This window comes from Molothrus aeneus, chromosome 1 (genome assembly GCF_037042795.1).
Source record: "Molothrus aeneus isolate 106 chromosome 1, BPBGC_Maene_1.0, whole genome shotgun sequence".
Taxonomy (NCBI): domain Eukaryota; kingdom Metazoa; phylum Chordata; class Aves; order Passeriformes; family Icteridae; genus Molothrus; species Molothrus aeneus.
The window spans coordinates 127,149,970-127,174,388 of NC_089646.1; the positions used below are offsets into that span (position 1 = coordinate 127,149,970).

The 24,419-nt window shown below is 38.1% G+C and overlaps 1 protein-coding gene and 1 long non-coding RNA gene across 7 annotated transcripts in view; one reads left to right on the forward strand and one right to left on the reverse strand.

Annotated features, from left to right (window-relative positions):
* OXR1 (oxidation resistance 1) overlaps positions 1–24,419 on the reverse strand; it is a 266,515-nt gene that overhangs the window by 76,278 nt on the left and 165,818 nt on the right. The gene's annotated exons all lie outside the window — the stretch shown is intronic.
* LOC136555040 (uncharacterized) lies at positions 91–23,323 on the forward strand. The gene is made up of 4 exons (XR_010783423.1): positions 91–529; positions 5,362–5,435; positions 21,223–21,374; positions 21,799–23,323. It is a non-coding gene; the product is annotated as an uncharacterized lncRNA (long non-coding RNA).

Here is a 24,419-nt window from a genome sequence, read left to right on the forward strand (position 1 = left end):
GGCCGCGCCGCCGCCGCGGGGCGCGGGCGGGGCCGGGCCGGCCGGCGGGCGCTCCGTCACCGGGACGACCGGACAGCGCTTTCCTCTGGCCTCGGGCAGGCTCACGGCCACCTGTTCATCTTCACGGGCTCACCCGTAGTCCGGGGAGTCGGTTGTGTTTCCCCCCCCGTGGAAGCGCGGGGCTTTACAACCATGTGCTGCAATGCTTTCTATGAACTTTCAGCTTTCTTGTCTCAGCGTTCCCAAGCGTGAAAATCAAGGCAATCCCTCACTTTTAAATCTTTTCACAGTCGTGGATACGAAGATGTTTTTTCCCCCGTAAGTGTAAACCAGGACCAGCCGTGACACTGTGTGGTTTTGCTGTTCCTGAGCCCTGCCTCTCTCCGAGTGTCCCTGCCTGCCGTGGGATGTCGCCACCCTTGCTTGTGCCAGCCAGCCACGTCCCGGTGCCCTCCTTTGAGGGTTTGCCAACATCGATACCCGACTCAACCTTTGAACCGACTAGGTGACTTCCAGCAAAACTTACTAGGTATACGCTTTTTCTTTCTTTTTGAAAAAGACATTTGATTTGTGGTATTCATTTGTACCTTTGCATTCTTCATCCCCATAATTCTTGGAACTTTTTAAGTTTTGAAAAAATAAAACTAATCAAAACATGATCCAAGAGTTTCACAGAAAAAGAAATACCTAAAGCATTGAATCTCATTATTAAGATCTGCCTTATGATGTGTTCTGCATGTATTGAGGCTGAAAGAACAGCCATATAATGATATTTATACCTGTGCCATAGACCTTGAGAATGCAGAACTGTAAGCTAATGTGCTTATATTTTAATATGAGTATGATACAATTATATGCTGCATCTAGCTGCAAATGAAGGCATTGTTTAATAAAAAATGCTCTTGTTGAGCCAAATCTATTGTGTACATGCAGAACTGTCGAACAAAGTGCTGAGCTATTTCAACTCCTATTCACTTGTAGCAGCTGCTCAATTAAATCAGAGTTTAATGTCAGCATTTTAGAGTGCTGATTTCTGAGGGTTACTTGATTTAAACAGTACACTCAAATCAACCTTTCTACTACTCCAATCAGTTCTTGCTCAGGAGATAATGATGTTCAAGACTTTTTTCAAATAAAACCTTTCACTGAAAGAGAACAAGAAAATTTTGACAGATTTAGCTCCTCCTTCCTTTCCCCAAGATCTTCCAGTAGAAATGGCTGAGTAATCTGTCTGTTCAAAGGCTAGTGAATAAATCTGGAACTGTGGAGTCACTGCATGGTCTGAGTACCACTAGATGTTTAGAATATAAACAGTTCTGCCAATCAGATATTGCCCTAAGCAGTGTAATTAGTTTTCATTTTATGACAGGATTTCTGCCATGAAGAAGTTATGATTGGTCTTTTACCCTGGTGATTCTATTTTAGACAAAATCTATTACATCTTTGCATGAGAAATTAGTTTACAAATGTGGTGATCAGCACATTTGAAACTCCCAGATCAGTTGCCCACCAGTATTCCAGCCACATATACACCACTGCCATTGTATTGATTGCATGTATTCATGTATTTCTTCTGTGATTTGAAATAATCCTTTTTTTTTTTCTCCTCTTTCAGGTTGATATTTATAGAACCATAAAATTGTTTAGGTTAGAAAAGACCGTTTAGATCATCAAGTCCAACTGTTAACCTAGCACTGCCAAGTCCACCACTAAACCATGTTCCTAAGTGCCACACCCTCCAGGGACGGCAACGCTACCACTTCCATAGGCAGCCTGTTCCAAGGCTTGACAACTCTTTTGATGAAGAAATTTTTCCTAACATCCAATCTAAATTTCCCCTGGTGCAGCTGGAGGCAGTGTTTTTTTCATTATATTGCAGTAATAGAGTCTACAAATTCAGATTCAGATAGCATTTTGATGATGTATTCAAGATCAATGTTTGATAATTATGAATTTATTTTAGCTGCTTTCACCTGCTTTCCTCACAAGTAGTTCTTCTGGACTATAAAAAGGCTACTTCTTACTGAAATGTGGAGTTTTTTCATAGTATTGAAAATTGTTGTTTATACTCAAAAGCATCCATTTAGCAATGTTTTTACTTAGCAAGAACAAATTCTTCAGTTAGATTGTTTTAACTATAAAATCAAGATTAAGGTATCAATGCTCAGAAAAGTAACAGCACTCTTTAAGATACATGACACTCATAAACCACTGATAAAATTTCAAGGCATTACTGGAATACAAAAATTAATATTACACTGTTATTAAATTGTGAAGAATATAGTCAGAGTTATATTACTTGCCATCCAGAGGGACCTTGAGAAGTGGGCCCGTGCAAAACTCATGAAGTTCAACAGGTCAGTTATTATCCCAAGCACAAAAACAGGCTGAGCAGAGAGAAGCGCTGGTGAGAAGGACTTGGGGGTTGGTTGATAAGAGGCTCAGCATGACCTGGCAATGCAGCCCAGGATACAGTTGGCTTTCTGGGCTGCATCAAGAGAAGTGTGGCCAGCTGATCAAGGGCGGGGATTCTCCCTCTCTGCTCTGCTCTCCCAGCTGGAGAAGCCACTTCGAGCACTGCATTCAGCTCTGGGGCCTCCAACATGAAAGGGCACCTGTTTGAACCAGTCTGTAGGAGAGCACAAAGATTATCTGAGAGTTGAAGCACCCCTTCTATAAAAGACAGGGCTGGGGTGCAGTCTGGAGAACAGGAAGCTTCTTCAGGAGACCTTAAAGCACCTTCCACCTACAGGGGACCTACACGAGTGTTGAAGAGGGAATTTCTACAAGGATTAAGGGCTTTAAATTGAAAGAGGTCATGTTTAGATATTAGGAAGAAGTTCTTTACTGTGAGTGGTGAGGCACTGAAACAGGTTGCCCAGAGACGTTGTGGATGCCCCATCTCTGGAATTGTTCCAAGCCAGGGCGGACAGAGCTTTGAGAAACCTGGTGTAGTGTAAGGTGTCTCTGCCATGACAGAGGGGTTGGAATTATATGACCTTTGAGGACCCTTCAAACCCAAACCATTCTATGAATCTTTAGTAGGTATCATCAATACAAATATCCAGTGGTATGGGCTTTAAGATGCTGTTTCAACTTGGTTATGCCTTAGTTGTACCACACCTGTGCTAGCAAGATTTTTAACAAAGATCTCTGCTCTGAAAATTGACCAGACTTAATCCAGTGTCACTTTAAAAACCTAATGTACTGGTACTTAAGATTGTAGCCTATATTTCCATGTGAAAAGCTCTGCAGCATTCCTTTTTAATTGGTAGATGCAGCCTGAACACTCCATACATAAGCAATGTGTGTCCCTTTAAGCATAAAGCTAAACCAAATATAAATGGGTTCTACAATATTTATAATTTTTTACACTTATATTCATCTTGAACACCTTTACAGATCATTCTACCTTTCTGTCCTCAAAATGTCTGGAAACAGCCAGGATTTTGCTGAGGAGGACTAATAAATCTGTGTTTGATCTCTAAATGTGCAACAAGGATCTCTTCTGGGTTTATCTTCTGGCCTGTGGTATCAGTGGAGAAAAGAGTATCTCTGTAACTCAGCCACTTAAAACTGTCCCTCCAATAAAAAGGAACAGGTTCTACCTGCTTTTAATTGCTTGTTTCTGTTCCCATGCTAGGAGTATAAGCACAAGGATTCATTTAGCAGGTGAATGAACTGTTAGTAAAGCTGATCAATTTAAAAGTACCTTTTAGTTTAGTAAAACTCACTAAACTTTTTTTGTTAATTTGTTATTATTTTGTTTTGAGGTTACAATTATCCCCAGTTAGATCTCCAGATCTGAGTTGTGTCTAAACACCTGTAGAAGCACAAGCTGCAAAACAACAGATGAGTTTAGGTAGCTGGGAGGGCAGAAAGGGAGGCAGGGAGAAAGGGGAAGTTTCCTGCCAGCCTCTGTCTTCAGTGCCAGTGTGTATTATTAGCTCAAAATGAGAAGTCAGACTGTGGCACAAACAGAGACACCTTCATATTGGTATTGTGCACAAACCCACATTCAGTAGCTACAGAAGTGTCTCACAGAATACATCTGCATTTATGATGTAATATTTAATAACACCTTATGCTAATCTATTGCACAACCTGGTCTCGTAGCTAGATCTCCAAATCCTAAACCAGAGCAGGTAGAAGCTGATTGAGCTGCATCCTAAAAGATGGGAAGAGAGCAGGGATCTATTTTGGTCAGATAGAAAAGGATGCAATAGGGTAAAAATATTTCCACAGTCTGAACATACACTTATATATAAAAGTATTTCATAGGAGAATAAAAAGATAAAACCTTAGCAAGTGGTAGCAATATCACTTCTTCAGGGATAGATCTGCTCTTGTGAAAGTGCAAATTGTAGCAACTAATCCAGAAAAATGCCAGCAGATGCTGTTCAACTTCCTCAGGGCTGGGCCAGTCACATGCCTGGTGTGCAGGATATGGGCCTCTCTCAATAGGTCTTACCAAATTTGTGGTGTGACCAAGCTGCAGGCAAAAGTGCAGCAGGCGCTAACCCAACCTCTCACTCTATTTTGTGAGAAAGGAGGTTTGTACATGCTTTCTGAGGTGACAGTCTTGGTGTCAGTCATTTGGCAATTAGTCAGCGTTAATTTGTGTATAAACAACCTCTAGGCAAGTATGTCATTCTGGCAGCTTGAACCAAATGCCCCATTTAAGATTCCTTAGTCATTCTGGAGGCACTGGCTGTCATCTAATGCTATGGGGATGCTGCATGCCTTTGTCAGGTATTCTAAACTACCACCTCTGGTCAAGACATTAGCATTTGTGTAGTTGCAAAACCCATAATTGGCAAAAATATGAATTGGAATTAGAACCTCTTAAAAGCTTAACGTCTTTCTTGATTTTAATGAAACCTATTTTTAATAATGTAAAATAATTCAGGATTTGTTTGGGCTTTTGTTTCCTTGTGAAAAAAATAAACTCTTGAGATGCAGAAAAACATACTGCACTCTGTTTCCAATGCTGTTTCAGTAAAAATTGAACAGAATGCTGAATGCACATGCAGTCCCTGAAGGAGAGACCAGAACTCAGGCATGCAGAACTCCCACATTCTCAGGCCTATTTCCCTAGGAACAAACTAATTTGAATGATGAAGTTTGGAAGTACACAGTTCTAGAAGCAAAAACATTTGCACAGATCTATTTTTGTGATTAAGAATGTTCAATTTATTCCAAAGGGAAATTCAGTGTCAGAATAATTTTGAAAGAAGTTGAAAAGAGATAACCAGTAGGTGACACTAAGTAAATGGGTGTGTTTAAAGCAGGTTCTTCACAGAGCACTGTGGCCTAGGTGCAGCTGTTCATAAGGTTTCACAGATCACATCCTCTTTTCAGATTCAACAAGAAAGAAACTCCCATCTGCATACTAGCTTCAGAAATGGCAAACCTGGAATTTCAGACTTCAGCAGGTAGGGATATAATTCTGAATTTACTAACCAGCTCCCTGTAAGATTGAAAGGACATGGGGCCCATTCTCTACCGTGACCACTGATGCTGTTCACTGGTCAGCAGAAAATGTCACTCTGAAGGGACAGACCAGAATAAACATGGGCAACAAGGGAATTTGGCAGTCCCTGATTTTGGACTGGGATACTTCAAGTATAGGTTATATTTTGTATACAATTATTCTTGAAATTACACTGAAAAAGACAGGAAGCCATAACAGCATCTCTTTTAGGAGACTTGTTTTCTTAGTAGAAAACTGAATCAAATGCCTGCTGTGTTTGTATTACAAATATGGCTCAATAAATCTTTAATTTCTTAAGAAGCTGTACAAAATAAAGGTACCACACCTAGATATGAGGTTTCTACAGGCTGAGGAGAACATTTGGATGTTTCAGCTTACCCCTACAATATATTTTAGCATCAAAAGATGCACTGCTCCTTATGTTTAATTTCATAATAGCTAAGTACTGTAACATTCACTATGTGATTTTGTGTTTTTACCAAGAAATTGATTATATAAATATTATAGTTTTGTTAGTTTGTTTGGTATCTAATCTAATCCAAGAGAGACTATTTATTATTAGGACAGCCCAACAAGTCCATTTCACCTTTAAGGACAAAGGAATTTTTTGCTTTTCTCGCCAGATTTCATAAATCTTCATACAATAATTTAAATCTAGATAGTAAAGAGAGAAACACCATGCAAATAAATTGTAGGAACCAATCTGGGGCATACTGTAACACATATATGAAAAATGTTAAATGATTCACAAGTGTCCTGTACTGGCATACATAGCATAGTTACAGGAATTCATACTAAGCATATGAAACCCAGCAGAAGTGAGTATAAATTAAGAGTATTTTACTCCACTTTACCTCATCTTGCAAAATAATTTTATCAGATTTCAAAAACATGCCACAATTTTTTGACACTTTTGGATGTACCAAATTTCAGCTGCATATGGTCTGAAGTTTCAAAGATTCAGGTAACTGACAAGCTTTGTTGCCTGCAGTTACCCAGCTTCTCTGCAAAATTATACAATCATAGTCCTGATCCAGCTTGTTTTTATGCTTTTATTTTTCATGAAACAGCAAAAGAATTAGCATTACAAAAATGAATATTCTAAGACTAAATATGTATTTTTTCTCATTTTCCCAAAGTATGCATATGTTTGGATGTTGAAATTATCCATTCTACAGTAACATGTCAACATTTGTTAGAATATCAATGATGTCAACATGGAAGTTTTCAAATATGGCCTTGAGAACAAAGGCACATCAAAGGGGGACTTCTCCACGTTTATGGCAGAACTTTAGTTTCAGCTGCAATTACTCAGCTCTTTATATGGATTACCTTATCAAACAAACATGAAACAACCTCCAGGTCTTCAGTTCATATTTATCTGGTCGGTAGTGGCTGAACAGCCACTAAAAAAACAGAAACAGAACATTCTGTTCTTTCAGGGAGTTGTATGAAATTGAATTTGGACTCCAGGGGGTATGAATACATGTTCATAGAAACACCCATGCAGTTTAAGGATGTTTACTAGTTATGGCACGTGCTATGTCAGTTTTCAGTAGACACATCTTCTGTCTTTGTGTCATCAATTCACTGACATTTTTTTCTTTCATCATGTGTTTTGCAACTGAATGTGGAAAACACTGACAGTATAATTGATGACTCCATAGTATTTACTAGCTAATCTCATCCTCCACAGAGGCATAAATTATGCAAATTATAAATAATTGCTTATGAAAGGTGTTCAGAAAATTGATTATTCATCAGATATTTGAATAATAAGCAAACACTATTGAATTTTTTCCTTTTTTTTCCTTTTTGCCATATAAGTGTAACTATTTTTTCCTTAACACTCACTAAATGCTTATCAAGTTGTTAACACACTATATTCCTGTAAGGAAGTTGCTCATACTTGCTCAGAAGCAATAAAGCCAGATTTCAATTCACTTTTTTCACTGATTGATTGGTTCATGATAAAAGAGAATGTCCCTCTGGTTCCTACAGTTGTTAGAGTCTGGTTCTATACCATTTCTGAAGACTAAGCAATCATAGCACAACTCAGTTTTCAAACGAAAGCCTTGATTCAGAGCATTAACAAGAAAAATGTTTTCAGATCAATATCTCAGAACCTCATGGCTGGCTGTATTCCTCATGTTTACAGGAAAAGCCACATACTTTAGAAATCCACAGTCCTTCTTGGGGTTGTAACATTAAAAATCTTCAAATTAATGTCTTTAAAGTACACATTTAAAGTAATATAATGAACTGGTTCTGTCTGTTTGAAGAAATAATTAACTGCTTGTCACATACTCTCATTATGCTTGGTTGGCACCAAATCAGTTTACAATTCAAAAAACATTACGGCTTTTAGTAATGGGTTATGTGTTTTCATTGCAACCTTTAGACCTGCAGATATCTAAGATACAAGATGCTTTCAGTTCACTAGAACAAAATTATTCTTCTCAGACCTGGGAAAAAAAGGCTTAAGAACAGTGATGAGCAGTCAGTTCTATGTAGAAATGCCATCTAAAGTACAGTGATATTTACTAGAAAAATGGGTCCAAAATATAATCAGAATTTATCTTAAACCAGAATAAGACTAATGGCAACAGCTGATCCTTTTGATTGCAAATTTTTAGTTCTAATAAGAATTACTGATTTTCTATTTTACTTGCTCCTGCTTAGGCAGTGCATTCTAGGATTAAGGATTAGTTAAAAAAAGACTGAATTCTGTTCCAGCCTTTGCTACCTGTTTTTTTGTGGTTGTTTCCCTTAAGTAAGCACATGAAAGCCTTTTGTACGTACCTTTTCCTGAGCCACCTAAATTTGTGCAGGACATTCCTGAAATTTTCTTTTGAATTAAAACCTAGAAGAAGTATGTTGATCTTACTAGGAGGAAGTTCTGCTTTTTCTTTCTTGTTAAATCTTGCTTCTTAAGGAACATCTGGTGTCTCTCCCCTCCCCCACTGGCACCACATCACAAGCGTATGCCTGATTCATTTGCTCCCATAATATCATGTAGAAAACTTGTGGATGGTTATTCACTCTGTCCTTTTGGGGATAATTACTACAATTTATCCTCCAAAATCAAATCCACTGCTTCTAGATAGCTAAAGCATTTGAAGGCTCTCCATTACTGTATTATCTCTGAATTAAGAAATTTTATCCTTTATACAGTAGTGTTTCCCCCTGAGATTTCCTATCTTAACTCCTGCTCTCTCTCACATTTTATTATCTTGGTTTTGATTGCTGTCACAGTTTCCCCTGAAATGATTTGCAGCATGTTGTATCTCTTGTGTTCAGCCACATTCAGCTGCAAGGCTGTACACACTATTAAGAACCTATGCACATACAAAGCTTTACAGATCCTACTTGCCTCTTATTGATCTTCTATTTGTTTAGATGGGATCTTCTGTAGGCTTCATTTAAAATTACTAAAGGTATGTCTTGCTATTTTCCTTGTATTTCATTTGAGGATGAAATATTATGAACATAAATTGTGTACAAAATCTCAAAACAGATTTTTTCATAGGTAATTACTGGTTATCTGTCAGGGTTTTTTACACCAGTGCTCCAGGATCAAGACTTGGAATTTGTAAGTGATTTGACTCACAGGGGTTAAGGGTGAGGCACTAGTGACATGCTTTCTATCAAGAAAACAGGCTGTTGTATTTCTCAGAAGTCAAAAGCTTATTTCTTCCAACAATAGGTCCTAATATTAATAAATTATGCTATGTTGGAAATACATACAGCATACTAGTTTAGTCATGAACCTTCATAATATCAGCAAATCTCAGTGAGAAGAGAAGGGAAAAACAACTATTGTCTAACCTTGATCTATTTTTGTATTAAATACAAAGGTAAAATCAGTTATTTGAATTGGAATTTGCCTCTTGAGCTCCTAATTACCTGCCTTGGGTATGGCTCATATCTCAGTGTCATTGAAAAAGACTGCAAGGCTGCTCCAGCAGACATGCTCTGGAGCTGGCACAAATGGAGCTGCCATGGAACCATCCAGGTGTCAAGCTGCAGGGCAGTGGCACTGGACAGCAGGAGAGGTGACTCCTGTGTGGAGTGTGGCCAGATGGATGAGCTGCTCACCTGGGTGGCAGAGCTAAAGAGGGGGTAGAAGGGTCAAACAGTATCAGGGGCTCTGAGGAGGAGATTGACTGGTGGAGACAGTCTCTACCATTGCTCAGGTACAGGCACCAGATCTTGCACCACTAGAAGGAAAGGATCCCCTCTCACACTTTCCCATCCACCTTCCACCAATGGGATCAGGAGGGGAATCAGGAAAGAAAAGGAAATAGAGCCCTGGATTGAGATAAGAACAGTTTAATGACTGAAACAAGGTAAAATATAATAATAATTAACAAAGTAAAATTGTAAATAATAATACACAATAAATAAACAATAACAAACAATAAACTACTACTACCACTAATTGTAATAAAAAGGAGAAGGAGGGAGAAATGTGAAAACCAGGAAAGACAAATGGTGCACAGCACAATTGCTCACTACCTGCTGACTGATGCCCAGCCCATTCCCAAGCACTGATCAGCCCCCTTCCAGGCAGCTCCCCCAGTTCATACACTGGACATGACATTCCATGGTATGGAATATCCCTCTGGCCAGTTTAAGTCAGCAGCTCTGGCTGTGGTCCCTTCCAGTTTTTCTGCACCTCCTCACTGGCGGAGAATGGGATAGTGAAAAGTCCTTGACTCAGAGTAAGCACTGTTCAGCAACAACCAAAACATCAGTGTGTTATCAACATTATTCTCATTCTGAATCCAAAACACAGCACTGTACCAGCTCCTAAGAAGAAAATGAGCTCTGTCCTATCTGAAGCCAGGACAGGATCACTAAAGCAATTCTGAAAAAAACCAGCACCACAACCTTTTAATACTTTAGACTTGTTTTATAGCCTCAGTAACTTTCCTTTTTGTTTTGATTTTTTGCACAGAAAGCTTTGATGGACTCTGTGTATCAAAGTACCTCTCATTTTACTTAAGATTTCATGAAGAAATTAAATTGTAATAATAAAGTTAGAAGGCATCTGGATAAGTAGAATGGCAAAAATCAACAACTGTTTTAATCATGGCTGGCAAATCTGTAATTATCTATAGGAGTCAATAATCATGTGGATAAGAATAATCTGTTGATAGCAGTGTACTTGTACTTTCAGGAAGCTTTTTACAAAGTCCTGCAGCAAGGAAATGAAGCTGTTGTAGGACAAGATGGCTCATCATTTAATATCATTTAAAGTACAGTAAGTAAGAGCCCAGCCTTCACAGCAGAGGAAGAAAGATTCTCAATGCAGCCCAACAGAGATGCATGTTTTTGAACTTACAGCATTATTAGGCTAAGGAGAGAATAACAAGGTCATGGAGTTTGCTGCTGACTAAATTATGTAGAAAAGTAAAATATGCTAAAAAAAGTTAAAAATTGATTCATAATACAAAACATAAACAAAGCAGCAAGTAAAATTCATTGTTGATAAATGCTGGATAAAGATAAGTTTTCCTCTAAGTGCCTATGTTTATACATACACAGTGATAAGCTTTGTGTGAGCTATCCAGTAGAGATATATGAGAGTGTCAGTCAATAGACATGAAAAAGGAAAAGTAAATATGAATTATTAGGAAAAAAATATAGTTACACTATACTGTTTCAAAAAAAGATGCCACGTACTCAGAAAACATACTGAGAAAAGCAACAAAGGTGTTGAGCTGCTGCTTTCTAGGAAAGCAGAGAAAATAACAGAATGCAGGTAAGCAGAAAATAGATCAGAGAAAAACTATTCACATTTCTTGTGATAAGAGAAGTTGGAGCACCTAATGAAATTACTGTGAAGATAAAAGGGAACATTTTGTTACACAACATAACTGAATCACAGAATTCATTACCATAGGATGTTGTATATGACAAATCTATGAATGGTTCAGAAAGAGATTAGAAAAATTAATGGAAAGCCCATCAAGACCCAATGAGCAAAAGAATGCAAATGCAAACTGATTTCTGGAAATCCCTATGCCACAGATTGCCTAAAGCTTAGAGGAAATATCAGCAAAGTGTCCTTTCATACTTGACCTCTTCTATATTCTTTCCCTAATTTCCAGCTGCTGCTGGCTGCTGTGGTAATAGTACACTAAGCTGGCCATGAGTAAAACATTACCTTCACCCCACCCTGCCCAGCCATGATACCACCCTGTCCCCCTGCTCTGGAACCAGGAGAAATTCTCAGCAAGTGCTTTCCTTGGGTCACTTGCAGTCTGAAGGGGATGGGTGACCATCCTGCAGATGGAGGAAGCTCAGAAGATCAGTTCTGGGGTCTCAGTGAGATACAAAACACCTCAATCACTATGGATGTTGAAGCAGAGAGACAGAAAAGCTATAATTTTGCTTTAATTTTTCTCTCTTTTTAAATCTCCTGAAGTGAATACAAGATGGTGTGGTTTTTCCACCTCAGTTGCCTTATCCAGAAAATTGGAAATCTCACCAAGTACAGGTGTTGATAACTTAGTTTGAAGAGGAGTCATGAACATTAAGTGTTTTTGGAAAAGAATCCAAATAGACTATCAGAACATTCTCAGATGTCTAAGTCTTAAGGGCTCTGAAGTTGTACTCTATACAGGGGAACAAATGTGAAAAAAAGAAGGCATTGACGTACAATCAGGAGATTTTGCCAAACAACCAGGGTATATTCTACTATATTGTAGTGACTGTAGACTGCCCTGAGAATCCCCTGGAAGGGCAGGGAATGTATCCTACAGCAGGTTTAGATTTAGCACACAAATATCCCTCTGTGCTGGTGCAGCTGCACTGCCAAGATTGCTGGCAGGCAGGGAGAGGAGCCTGCTCGTGCCCTGACTCCACAGATGCTGTTTTGCACTCTGTAATACAAATAGTTGGCACAGGAGTTTCATAGCACTGTTCCTCAATGTGCAGACATAGGATAAGGGATTCTTTGGTTGTCAAAAATTAAAGCTAATCTTCAGAATTCAAGGCCTTTAGGAAAAGAGATTATATTTTATGGGGTTTTTTTAAAATCCAAACTAACATTTTTTACTGTCATGCAAAGTTATTGTCAGGAATGGAAAATCTGTTGCAATAAAGAGATTAAGTGCCTACAGAAGGAAGGGGTACTGAGAAAAGCTTGTAACCCACTATGCATATTTCATTTTTAAAAAGTCAACCTGGAAACAATTTATCATCAAGTATAATGGTCTATTCATATATGACTTACCAAACAGAGTGATACTGTACCAAAATAAAGCAGCAATACCCAAGATTTGTTGCCCAAAGTCTTACAATATGTCAGAGTCAGTCCTCTAGAGGTATGACAGAGTCATTCATCTAATAAGGTACAAAATTCCTACTTGAAAAAGATGCAAGATTGAGCTAAAATAATTTTAAAACAGAGAGATGGCTTTCTTCCTATTGATGCACAGCACAAAGTACTGGGAGCTGTTACTTTGCTTTCTTTAGCAAAGCACAGAGACTTTGAGCATGGCCATAACTTTTCCCCAAAAGTTTTGTTCCATGCCAAAATGAAGAGGAACCTCAGGATTGTACCATGGAGCTATGATCACTTGTGATTTAAACCTTCAACCCTCAGGTGTTCTGGCTGCTCAAGCACCAGGAACTATCATTTATTTTCTACCAGTTTGAATCAACTACCACCTGTATCACCTGGTAGAAGGCTACCTTTTACCTTAACTCTCTTGATGCTACTACATTTCTCTCTTGTTGCTGATGGGATAACAGAGTGTTCTGGCTGCTCTTTTAGAGTATCTTTCTGATAGTTCAGTAGTGCAATCAGAGAAACAGCACAGAATTCGCTCTTCATTCTACCAGAGACCAGAGGAATCAGACACTGAATTATCAGAATTAGTATTTTAATAAATACCATCATTATTATGACTGTCAACACTTTTAGGAAAAGTGAAGGGAAGCAGACAATTTGGATTTGTTTGGCACTGAGACTGTATTCAGCTGAATGAAATACATGGATATAAAACAAGCCAGTGGCCCAAACAATTCATCATTTAAACAGATTTCTGCAAAATAAAGTCATAGCTTCCTGATGCTGAAATCCTTTTTGATTAGGCATCACAAGTGTGAATTAGTAGGTACATAATATCTACCCACCTGCAAATATTTTACATTTTTCATATCCTCCTAGCTTCCCATGTCCTCTGGATTAACAATATTCTACCTGATTAATCTATTTTGTATATAATTCTTTAGTTGGCCATTGGACTTTGTTTTCACTTTTTAAAAGGAATTTTATTTTCTCTGTTTTTATGAAACTCAATTGTCATAAGCCTTAATAAATAAATATTTATAAATAAATATGCACCACTTGTTTTCATATGATGCTCATTTTCAAGTTGCATGGAATGAGCAATGTTTAAATTAAGGTATTCCCTTCTAAAAAATTATTTTAGCCTCAGTACCATAAGATTTATAGGCTTTTTACTGTGTAATTTGCATTCAGCATTCTCTGCATAAGGACATCAAACTGAACACCATTTCTGGTATTAAATATTTTATTTCAAACAACAATTTTTCTAGGAAAAATATATTTTGTTTTGTAATTCACAGAAAAATAGTAGTCTTTCAAATGAGATGTGTAGTAAATTTTAAACTGAATATTATTGGCCTTTCTGTGAAGACTAATGTTTTGTCTTTACATTTTGAAGCTAGCAGATAGAGAAAAAAGATAGTATCATTTTATATGTTTTCTTATGCATACAGTGTTTCCTTATGGCATCAAAAATGTTGAGGTCAATTAGAACTTTGAGAAGCACATTAAAGTTCACTATTTCTCAACATCTTAACACGTAATATTACTTTTAAGAGGCTTGATGACAAGGGACCATGAGCTAGTAATAGCATTCACTTTCCAAAGTTACTCACACTGGATGACACAAGGACTTGCTTGTACCATAAATATTCCCCACCCCTCCTACATGGACTGCAGGAAAGCTGCAAAACAAGATTTAAAGTGCTGCAGGGCCTTGGAGGAGTGGTTTGGCAGATTTTTACTGCATGAATAGCAAAGGGGGGTAAGCCTCTAGTGGTAATATAAATAGGGATTTCAGGAGACTGTAATGTGTGTGTTCATCATAACAAAGTGCTCCCTGTGACACATTCTGACCAAATGGTCTGGATGTAGAAGCTGTGTTTCCATTTTGTAAATTGGTCTGAATCAGGCCAATGGTGTCTCAGTCAACAAACCAGCATCACTGGATGGATAGTCTAGGCAATATTCTGTCCTGGGAAACAGGGTGTTTCACACATGTTTGATATCCACAGCAGTGTTTTGACTGTTTAAATGCTTTTCCGTTTGATTTTATAAAAAGAACCTTCTTCAAGTATCAGCATTATTACTCTGAAGAAAAAGAATTAGGAATAAATTGTGTGCAGCTTGCACAATCTCACAAGTCTTTTGAAAGAAGTAATTGGACTTTTGAGGGCAGATTGCCATAGCATATTGCAGATAGGAAAATCTTGCTAAATTTTGTGGTCTGCCATGCCTCTTGCATTTTACAAAGGCATCTTGCATCATGTGAGGGTAAAGCATTCTTGTAAACATTAAAAAGCAGAGGAGCTATGGGTTTTTTATTGTGAAGCAATATTGTCCTTTCCTCCCCCAAAATTAATTTTCCCTTTTCTTAAAAACTTTCATACAGTCAGATATTAGTACCACTAAATTCTAACACTCCCCTTTAAATGAACTGCTCTTCCAACACTTTTTCAGCCTTGGTGTCAAACAGAATCTTGTGGAAGTTTTAAGCCAATGAAAGTGTAACCACCCTGGCCAGTCAGCCCTGCTGTGACACAACACACACTTCATAAAAAATATTTTATTGCCATCTACATATGTAATGCAGAGTTGCGTTTCTTTGATAACAGGATCTTCAGACAGATCTCCAGTGTCTGGAGGTGCTTTGTTTGTAAGTGCTTTGCCTTTTGTTTTCCAGAACTAATGTTTCAAGAAGGAAATACAAATGTTAGCCTAAGATTAAGTGCAAATAGATCCATAGGGATGATCTCCAAGCCATTTTCAGTCTTCTTACTTTCTTTCATACTGAAAGATGATGTGCAATCTCACCCAAACATACTTGAAATATTTCACATTTACTCCCTGTTACAGATCATAATGTTTTTAGGAGGGAAAAAAACCCTGAATTTCAGTGAACACTTATCAGTAATAGATTCTCCTTCCATTAGTTAAAGTTGAAGGATCCTGTGAGCCACTTCATTACTTACAGGAGAGTAGAAAGCAATTGATTCTGTTGTACTTCAGAAACTTAAATTCCTCGAATGCACTTTTTTTCTTTTTCCTCTTTCATGGTTTCCTATATAAAACATAGGAAATGTTTTAACTAATGCTATTGTACATGTCTAAATTAAATTTTCAGATGCTCAGTGGGCTGGTTCTGTAACAAAATATGGTGCATTCAGTGAAAAGAGGGCATTGCACAAGAGACTGAGCTCTTCCAGATCTAGAGAGAAAATTCTTGGTTTCTCTAATAACTGATCAAAATAGCACAGCAAGGAGACAGCAGAAAACTATAAGTGACAAAGTGTTTTCACAAATAATAATAAACAGTGGATTGCCTACTTGGAAATCTTATTCTTTGCCTAAACTCTATATAAAGTGTTTGAAAGAAGGTGTATGAACAATCCCCTCAAAAAAATTATCTTTCAAAATATGCCAGTGAATTAAAACAGCATTGCTAGAAAACAGTAATAAACTGCTTGACTCACCCAGTTTTCTCAAGGACATATTATGCTAGATGTTGTGCATGAAGTACAGCTGTTTTTCAGATTTACAGCGCTAAATGCTTCATATAGTTTTATATGCTTTCTATAGTTTCATTTATAGTTTTACACAGTTGATGTTAAAGATAGACACTAAAGTGCCTGAAGCTGCCTTGAGGAGACACCAAATTGTGCATTAGCATAGTATCAAATAGCATCTTTAGAGGCTTCTTTTCTTAAAACACTTGATCTCACTTGATTCCTTTTACTATCAAGGACTGTGTACTGGATCCTTCAGTGTGGACACTGGGGGAAGGAAGCTAAGAACTGTTCCACTCACAAGAAGCCTTTTATTTCACTGTTAAGAAAGTTTGACAAAGGGCGTGAACATTTAAGGCTGTATCTTCCATTACAACCCACGGCTATTGTTCTGCAGGACAGAATTTACAAGTGAAGAAAGCAGTTATTTTCCACATCTGATATGATTTCCTGCAGAAAGGGCAAAGTATCATTACATGATTTTCCAAAGAAAGGACACAGTACCATGAGTCACATACCCTGGATGAATTCCTTATATGTACAGGAACAAATCTTGCCTTACTGACCTCTAAGAAGGTACAATCTCTGGTGTTAGCTTTATAAATCATATCCTGGAAATTTCTCCACAGAGCAGTTTCATGCAAGAATATTGCTTCAGTACAGAAGTACTTGATGGCATTGGTATAACAGCTTGACTCCAAGGCATAGCACTGTAGCGAAAGGGCACAGTCAAAAATGTGAAAGATTCTCTGAGCCAATTTCTTCTGGCTACTTGGGTCATACTCTTAACTCAGCTATGTTTCTGGGTCAAGAGAGGGTTTGTTTGAAGAGCACAGAGAGAGATGGAAAGCACTGAATGTAGATCAACGAGATTTTACAGCAGAACTTCTGTGGTGCTACTGCAAGTCCTGAAATTGGCTTCTCTTATTCCACTCCAAGATCTTATTTCCTAATATTAATAAACTGGTTAGTACCCTGGGCAGCAGAGGGTTAATCAAGAAAAAAGTGAAAGGGAAACATTCTCTACTTCTTAGTTGTTTGAAGAGCTAACCCAGCATGCAGTAGAAGAATTAAAGAAAGCATTTGACCCAAGATTTGTTCATGCCAGCCACACCTTTTCTTGCCCCCTCACAGAATACAGAAATGTGTGTCTCCCTGAGGACATTCTGCCGAGTTTTGAGATGTAACATCTTGACAGTGGAAAAGTACAAGTCTAAATATAGTACATTTTGTCAAACTTTGTTTAAAGGAATGTTCCAATAGATATCTGTTCAAAAATGCACCTTGCTATTAGTTCCTATGCAAACCCCTTTATTAATAGGGGTTCTGCAAGCCAGTAATACCTGTATGAGGCCATATAAGTGACATTTTTGTTTTGGCAAGTATGCAGGCCACACAATAGCCTTTGGCTTTGCAGTCATATTTGCTGTAGTCTGGAATGCAGGAGGTCTTACTATTTTGTTTCTTCCTTTTTGTTTACTCACTGGTTCCTCTTCTCTGGCACATAACAAACTGTGTCCTTAAAAGGCACAAAAAGTAGAGTTAGCTACTTCATTCCCAGAGCATTTTTTTCCATGATGGATTCTAACCCACAGCTCACAAATCTCCATTTACACAGAAGGAAGAAAACCTTGCAGTGAGCAGGCAAAAAGAAGAAGACAAGTCTTTGAGATATGGAGATTCAGTATTTGAAACTCTACAAAGCATTGAAATCACAGATATCAGAGCTAGAGTTTTAAGGGGAAAAAAGGTAGAACTAATAAGAAGACCACTTTGTCTAGCAGTCTCTGCCTCCACCATTAGCGCTCCCTCATTATACAAAACATTTTATGATACCACACATTTCATACTGTCAGGAGTAGTGGAGGCATGGGCACACTTAATGGAAGAGAAGGAAAGAAGCATATTCATGCAATTTTTATTGGTGTCCTTAAAGCTTTTTCTTGGTGCAAGTGAAGGACTCATAGGAGGCACTTCATCCTCTCCCCCACTTCTGTTTTTGATGGAATCCCTGATCAGGAGAAGGTGACCTCCAGGAAACAGCATGCAGGGCATAGCAAGCAGGTCAGGATCTCCTCATGAATAATATCACTTCTCTGGGAAGCCTAAGAAGTGTGATTTTTCACACTTTCCTGAAGCATTAAGTCCAACCTTTCATTTCTCTTCTGTGACCACATGTATGGATTCTGCCTCATCTAAATACCTAGGAAATACTTTATATTCCCCTCTCTGTTTTCTTATTTACTTCTAAAGCTACCTATTCCTTGCAGTAGGTTTTTGCTCACATTTTATAAATGAGGCAAAAAAGGCACTGCTGTGATACAGTACATACCTACTGGAGTGAGAATGTGAGAATGACAAGAAAACAAAAATTATGAAAGCACAAGAAAAAATCTCAGCAGTGATGAGACAACACATGGCGCATTTTGCGGCACCCCAAGTTGGAAGACAAGGTCTTAAATTTCAAAAAAAATTTGAAGCAGAAATTATGTCTTCTGCACACTCTGATGACAGCAATTCTTTCTACTATTTTTCTTTGCAGCAGTGAAACTCTGCTGAAAGATATGGCTCCAATTTCCATGTAGGAAACAATGTGCTGGGGGATACCCTCCTCCCTCCTCCCACCTCCCACCAGGACTTGTTAACAGCAGGTGAAGATGCAGCAGGACACAGAAACTAAGCTGATTTTTTCAGCTCTTTTCCCCCCAGATCCTAACCCAAGAAATGCTTAGGTAGCCCCTGATCTGGCCCCTGGCACAAGACTATAATTTTCCTGCTGAGGAAGCACAAACATTTCAATGTTCCCCATTCCTCTTTGGGAACTTCTGTGCTGGCACTGTGACGAACTCACTGACCTCTGTGGAGGGACTCGCAGCCCCCATTGACATGGATTATGAGAAACTGATGCCACATGTGGTAATAACAATGGCACAACCTGAAAAGAAATTCACAAATGCTCAAACAGAACTTTGTACATAATGTAACTGAGCAAAGCTGCAAGTAATTCCATGGCTCAGGCTCTCTAAATGTCAACTGTGAAGTCTCATTTATATTTAGTCAAGGCTCATCCTCAAGTTTTAGTCTATCTTTGACATCAAACTTAAACAGCCTTTTCTTGGGGAACTCTTCAACCCAAAGGTAGTGCAGCTATGGAGGATGGGACAGGATTGGAAAAGATTGCCTGTAAAAAAAAATAATTAGATAAATTCTCCATTATCCAAAACCATATATTATCATTCCCATGAAAGAAGAATGAGAGATTTGCAAAGAATTCTGGGTGTTCTAGGTATTTTTCCACTGAGTAATTTCCGTGTATGGGAATCTTCCCTTGGAGCTTGAGACAGAACTTGCTCTAAACTCAAAATGAGGAAGCCCTGAACTTTGTATTTCCAAGGAGTTTATACACACAGCTCCCCTTTTGTAACTGACCTTCTAGAGGATATTCATTTATTTATTGGATCAAAAGTTCTTCTCTTTAAAAATGCTGTCCATGTACTATAGCCAAAAGACATGTTCTTTCATCCCCTCAGAAGTGGACTGGGAAAGGGAAGAGCCTCCAGAATGCAAGGCCTGGGGAAAACAGTGGCCAATAGCCATGCAGAGGTGTATTTAGAGAAGTCCCTGTCACATCAAGTCCCAGCTGGGGCACAGATGTTGTCCCCATCCAGCTGGGAAGAGTGGTGATCACAAGCACGGCTACAAGCTTTAATTAGCAGCATGAAATCTTAAGTAATTTCTTAGAAATGCCTAGAACTCTAAACTACTGCATGGAGATTGTCAGTTCATGGCTTTAAGAAGCCTGCATGAGTTGTCTGTCCCAAAATCATAGAATTACAGAATCATAGTATGGTTTAGGCTGAAATAGACCTTTAAGATCATCAAGTCCAAATGTTAACCTAGCGCTGCCAAATCCACCACTAAACCATGTCCCTAAGTGGCACAACTACATGTCTTTTAAATACCTCCAAGGACAGTGACTCCAATACTTCTGAAATAGCCTGAGCCAATGCTTGACAACCTTTCAGTGAAGAAATTTTTTCAAATAACCATTTTAACCCCCCCATGGTGCAACTTGAGGCCACACCCTCCTTTCAGGTCCTTGTAGAGAGCAAAAAGGTCTTCCCTGAGCCTTCTTTTCCCCAGGCTGAACAACCCAGCTCCCTCAGCCACTCTGTTCCTCACAAGACTTGTGCTCCAAACCCTTTACCTCCAGCTTGTATCCTCTCTGCTGTGTTATATTCCAGCAGACATCTGGTCAGTTGAAGTCCCCCATGACAACAAGTGAAAGCAAATATGAGACTCTTTTTAGAATATTTTCTTTGGCTCTTTGTCCTGGTTGGGAGTCTAAAGCAGACTCCCACCATGATAATTGCCTTGTTGGCCTTCCCCTTGATTCTGATCCAGAAACACTCAACCCTATCCTCACCGTCATTAAGCTCTAGACAATCAAAATACTCCTAACATAGAAGGCTACCCCAGTGTCTCCCCTTCCTTATCCATTCCTTCTGAGGAATTTATAGCCATCCATTGCAGCATTCCAGCTGTGTGACTCCTCCCACAACGCTTCCATGATGCCATGAATGAGGGTAAAACATGAAGGCTGTTTGTATATAAGACAGCATTGTACACACACCAAAAAAAAACCCAACCCAGCACACATTTTAAAACAGAAGTTATATATTTGTTCTTCACTTGGCTTTAAGGTAGCAATCACTTATCCAAGTGTAAGTGTATTCAAAAGACATAATGTTCTCATTTACTATGCTCCTGAAAGAGTTCTCTGTAATTTCCTTAGTAAAGGGTGCATATAAATATTCCTGCCAAACTTACAGGCAGGAGCTGAAGATCATCTCTGATTCAAATTGAATTTACCAGTCTGAACCCTAAAATTCTGGTTTCACTTTTTTTTGTTCCTGTAGAAACTCTTGGTCTACCAGAGACAGATCCTTCAGGAAAGACAAAGCACTGAGAACTTCAGACTTTCAAGTGGTATCTCCTGACAATTACCATCCTGCATAAAGAGACTGCCATCACAAGCTGTATCTGCTATGTTCATCCAAAACTTTTACCAGTAAGTAAAGATTTAACCAGTCAGAAGGGCTTTTGACAAGAGTAGTGATTTCTCTCTGCTCTCCTCCAGTCTCTTTTACCTTCTAGAGAGAAACTCTTCACTGCAGTTTGAATTTGCAAGTGGCATTTCTGGTGTTATTTCCCTTAAGTTTTTGCAGTGCACCTATATGCCTACAGATGAGCCATAAGAGAATGCAGTTGACAATTTTTCTTCCTTAAAACTGTATTTATAGAGGATAAAGGATATACAAAACTATGCAAGGAAAACACATTTAAAAATACGAGCTGTGGTCCCTCTCTATCAATTATGATCTTAAATAAGAGCAAAAAACAATCTTTTTGATAACTTTTCAGCCCCTGAAGTTGAGTTTGTATTGAAGGAGAAGACTGTATTAATTTTAAATTGCTTCTCCTTTTTATTACAGGTGATCTAAAGAATTGCTTTCTTATAACAAATGATGCAGTGCAACAGAACCTACACTCAAGCAGTAAGAGCAGCTCATGTAACTCTGAGCTGATGGTGACTTCTGAGTACTCTGGATGCAAGCTGTAAGTTTTGACTGAAAACATTTTGTGGGCACAATACTAATGCTAAAAGGAATGCCCATCAGGACAAAGTCAGTGTAAGCAAAGCACATTTTAAATTCACAAAGGAGCCAGATGTTGGAGCCATTTGAGAATCCAATCCAAAAGCTGCCAGTAGTGGAGGAACTGCATGAGGATCCCTCAGCAGTAAGGTGAGCACTGGTTTGCTATCAGACTCAACCCCAGATTTCCTGCATCAGATTTTTGCCAATATGCACATTTTGTACATGATCTTGGTCTGTGTATTACAAATCTGCATTGCAGCTCCACAGATGGTAGGTTTGGTCTTCTGGATGGAAATATTACAACTTGTCTTGGAAATTTTAGATCTGGGCTTCCTTTCAAGAGAATCTCAAGTGTATGTTCTGTGCAGAAATGCATTTATTTCATCAACTAGCCAAGCCTACAATATTAAAACTCAATGCCAGTCTTCCTTCTCCGGCAGAATGTGGCACTGTTGACATTCTATTAAAACCCAAATATCCTAGGGTTGTACAATGCAAACCATAAGAATAGTGACTTGTAATAAATCTTTGTAGAGATGAGGAATTCAAAGCCACAAATACAACTTTTCTAGTTATGTACTAAAATAAAACTACATTTTATGGGGAGATAATATGTTTGAACCTGCTTGTGAAGTTTCTAGTAGCAATGCAATTCTTAATTCATATTTACAAAACTGACATCCTCATTCTTGGTAATTCACTAGATTGCAAAAGTTTTTCTTTAAAAAAGGTATTTCAATAATCCCCAAGATATATTTTAGTCCTTTGGAGGTAAATTGAATAATTCTTCCATGAAAATGTACTACCTTGACATGGAATGGAATGAGAAAAAGACAATTCTGGTTGAAACTTTATGGTAGAACATTGGACCTGAAAGTATATAAAAAGTATATAAAGTATATAATTAAGCTATTTTTCTTCCTCTTGCTGTTCTATTGAGGAAAAGTTTCAAGCTAATAGTTCCATACAGTTAAATGATAATTCTGTGACTGCTAAGAGTTCTTTCTAATAGACAGCAACATGCTCACACTTCAACCTGCTACCCAAGATGAAGGGCAGTTAGACCTTCAAAGGCCCCCTTCAAACCAAACTATTTTATGGTTTGTGATTCTATGGTTTTGTGATTCTAAGACTAAGACTCATCTATCACAGACTAGCCTAGACTGCAAATGTCCAGTAAATATAAAGAATACAGACATCACAGTAATTTTAAAGGAAAATTGCACATGCTGGAAAGGAACTAAATAATGAAACAGATGAAGTACATCTAATTTGTTGAGGGAACAAAATAAACATTTCCTTGTGGCAAAGACGGAAAAAAATTAGGAGAAATGTTACTTGAATTGTTCCTTGTAATAAAAAAAACCCTCAAATAATCCTTCCATATTTTGTTAAGATATTCTTTCACATTTCAGGTATCACTTATAACTGAAAATTACAATAATTTATTATGACATTATATGTCCATATATATATATATATATATATATATATATATATATATATATATTTAACTTTTTTCCCCTATAGTACGTTGTTTCAAATTATAATAATAAAATATTTTGAGCACTAAAGTGTTTTGCTAATATTTTCTAATATGCAATTCTGGAAATAATTATTTCCACTTCTCACTTTTTCTTTTTTATTTAATTCATAGCTACACAGGTTTATATAGCAGATAAAATTTTTATATAAAACTCTGAAATTACCAGAATTGTTTCCAAAACAGTTCCGTGTAGTCCCAAAGCAACCTACAGTTATCATAATTACTTTTATAGAAACTAGGTGTGGTTAGACACATTGCAAAAATAGGGTTCAATTCTAAATCGACAGTCAGCTGAATCTCTACTGTTCTATCAAAGCCCCAGTCCATAGTAACCACACTGCTAGTCTGACATATGCCAGTTGAGAATGTCCCTAAAATGCGAGCCACCATCTGGGAACAGCTAAAGCACAGTAGCTACTGCTCTGATCCTTTCTGCTCCTCCAGTATTCTTCAGGCAAAGGAACCAAAACAAAACCAACTACATCAACAAAGCTACCTCAATGACATTATGTAATTTACGAGTATCTGTCTGCATTTTGTCTAGCTTTGTAAACTGTCTTTTGCTATTTTTTTGTCTCCAAGTTATTCCCAGCTTTCCCATTCTGACCTCTTTCATGTCTACATCTTCACCCACATGCCCAGATCCTGAGCATTCACACCATGCATAAGCTTGGGGGCACTCAAAAGTGCTGGAAGAAAGTCCTAACAGGCATAAGGGGGTCACTAAGACCTCAGGACCACAGATCCTCTGCAGCACTCTGCATTGGATACTCACTGGCACATTGGGATAAAAAACTGGCACAGGAGTGCCTTGGTCACTCCCACATAGTGACCCACAAAGTACCACAACCTGTGCTCCTTCAGGGCTCACAAACCTTCATGTGTAGGAGGGTTCTCAAGAAAAAAAAAT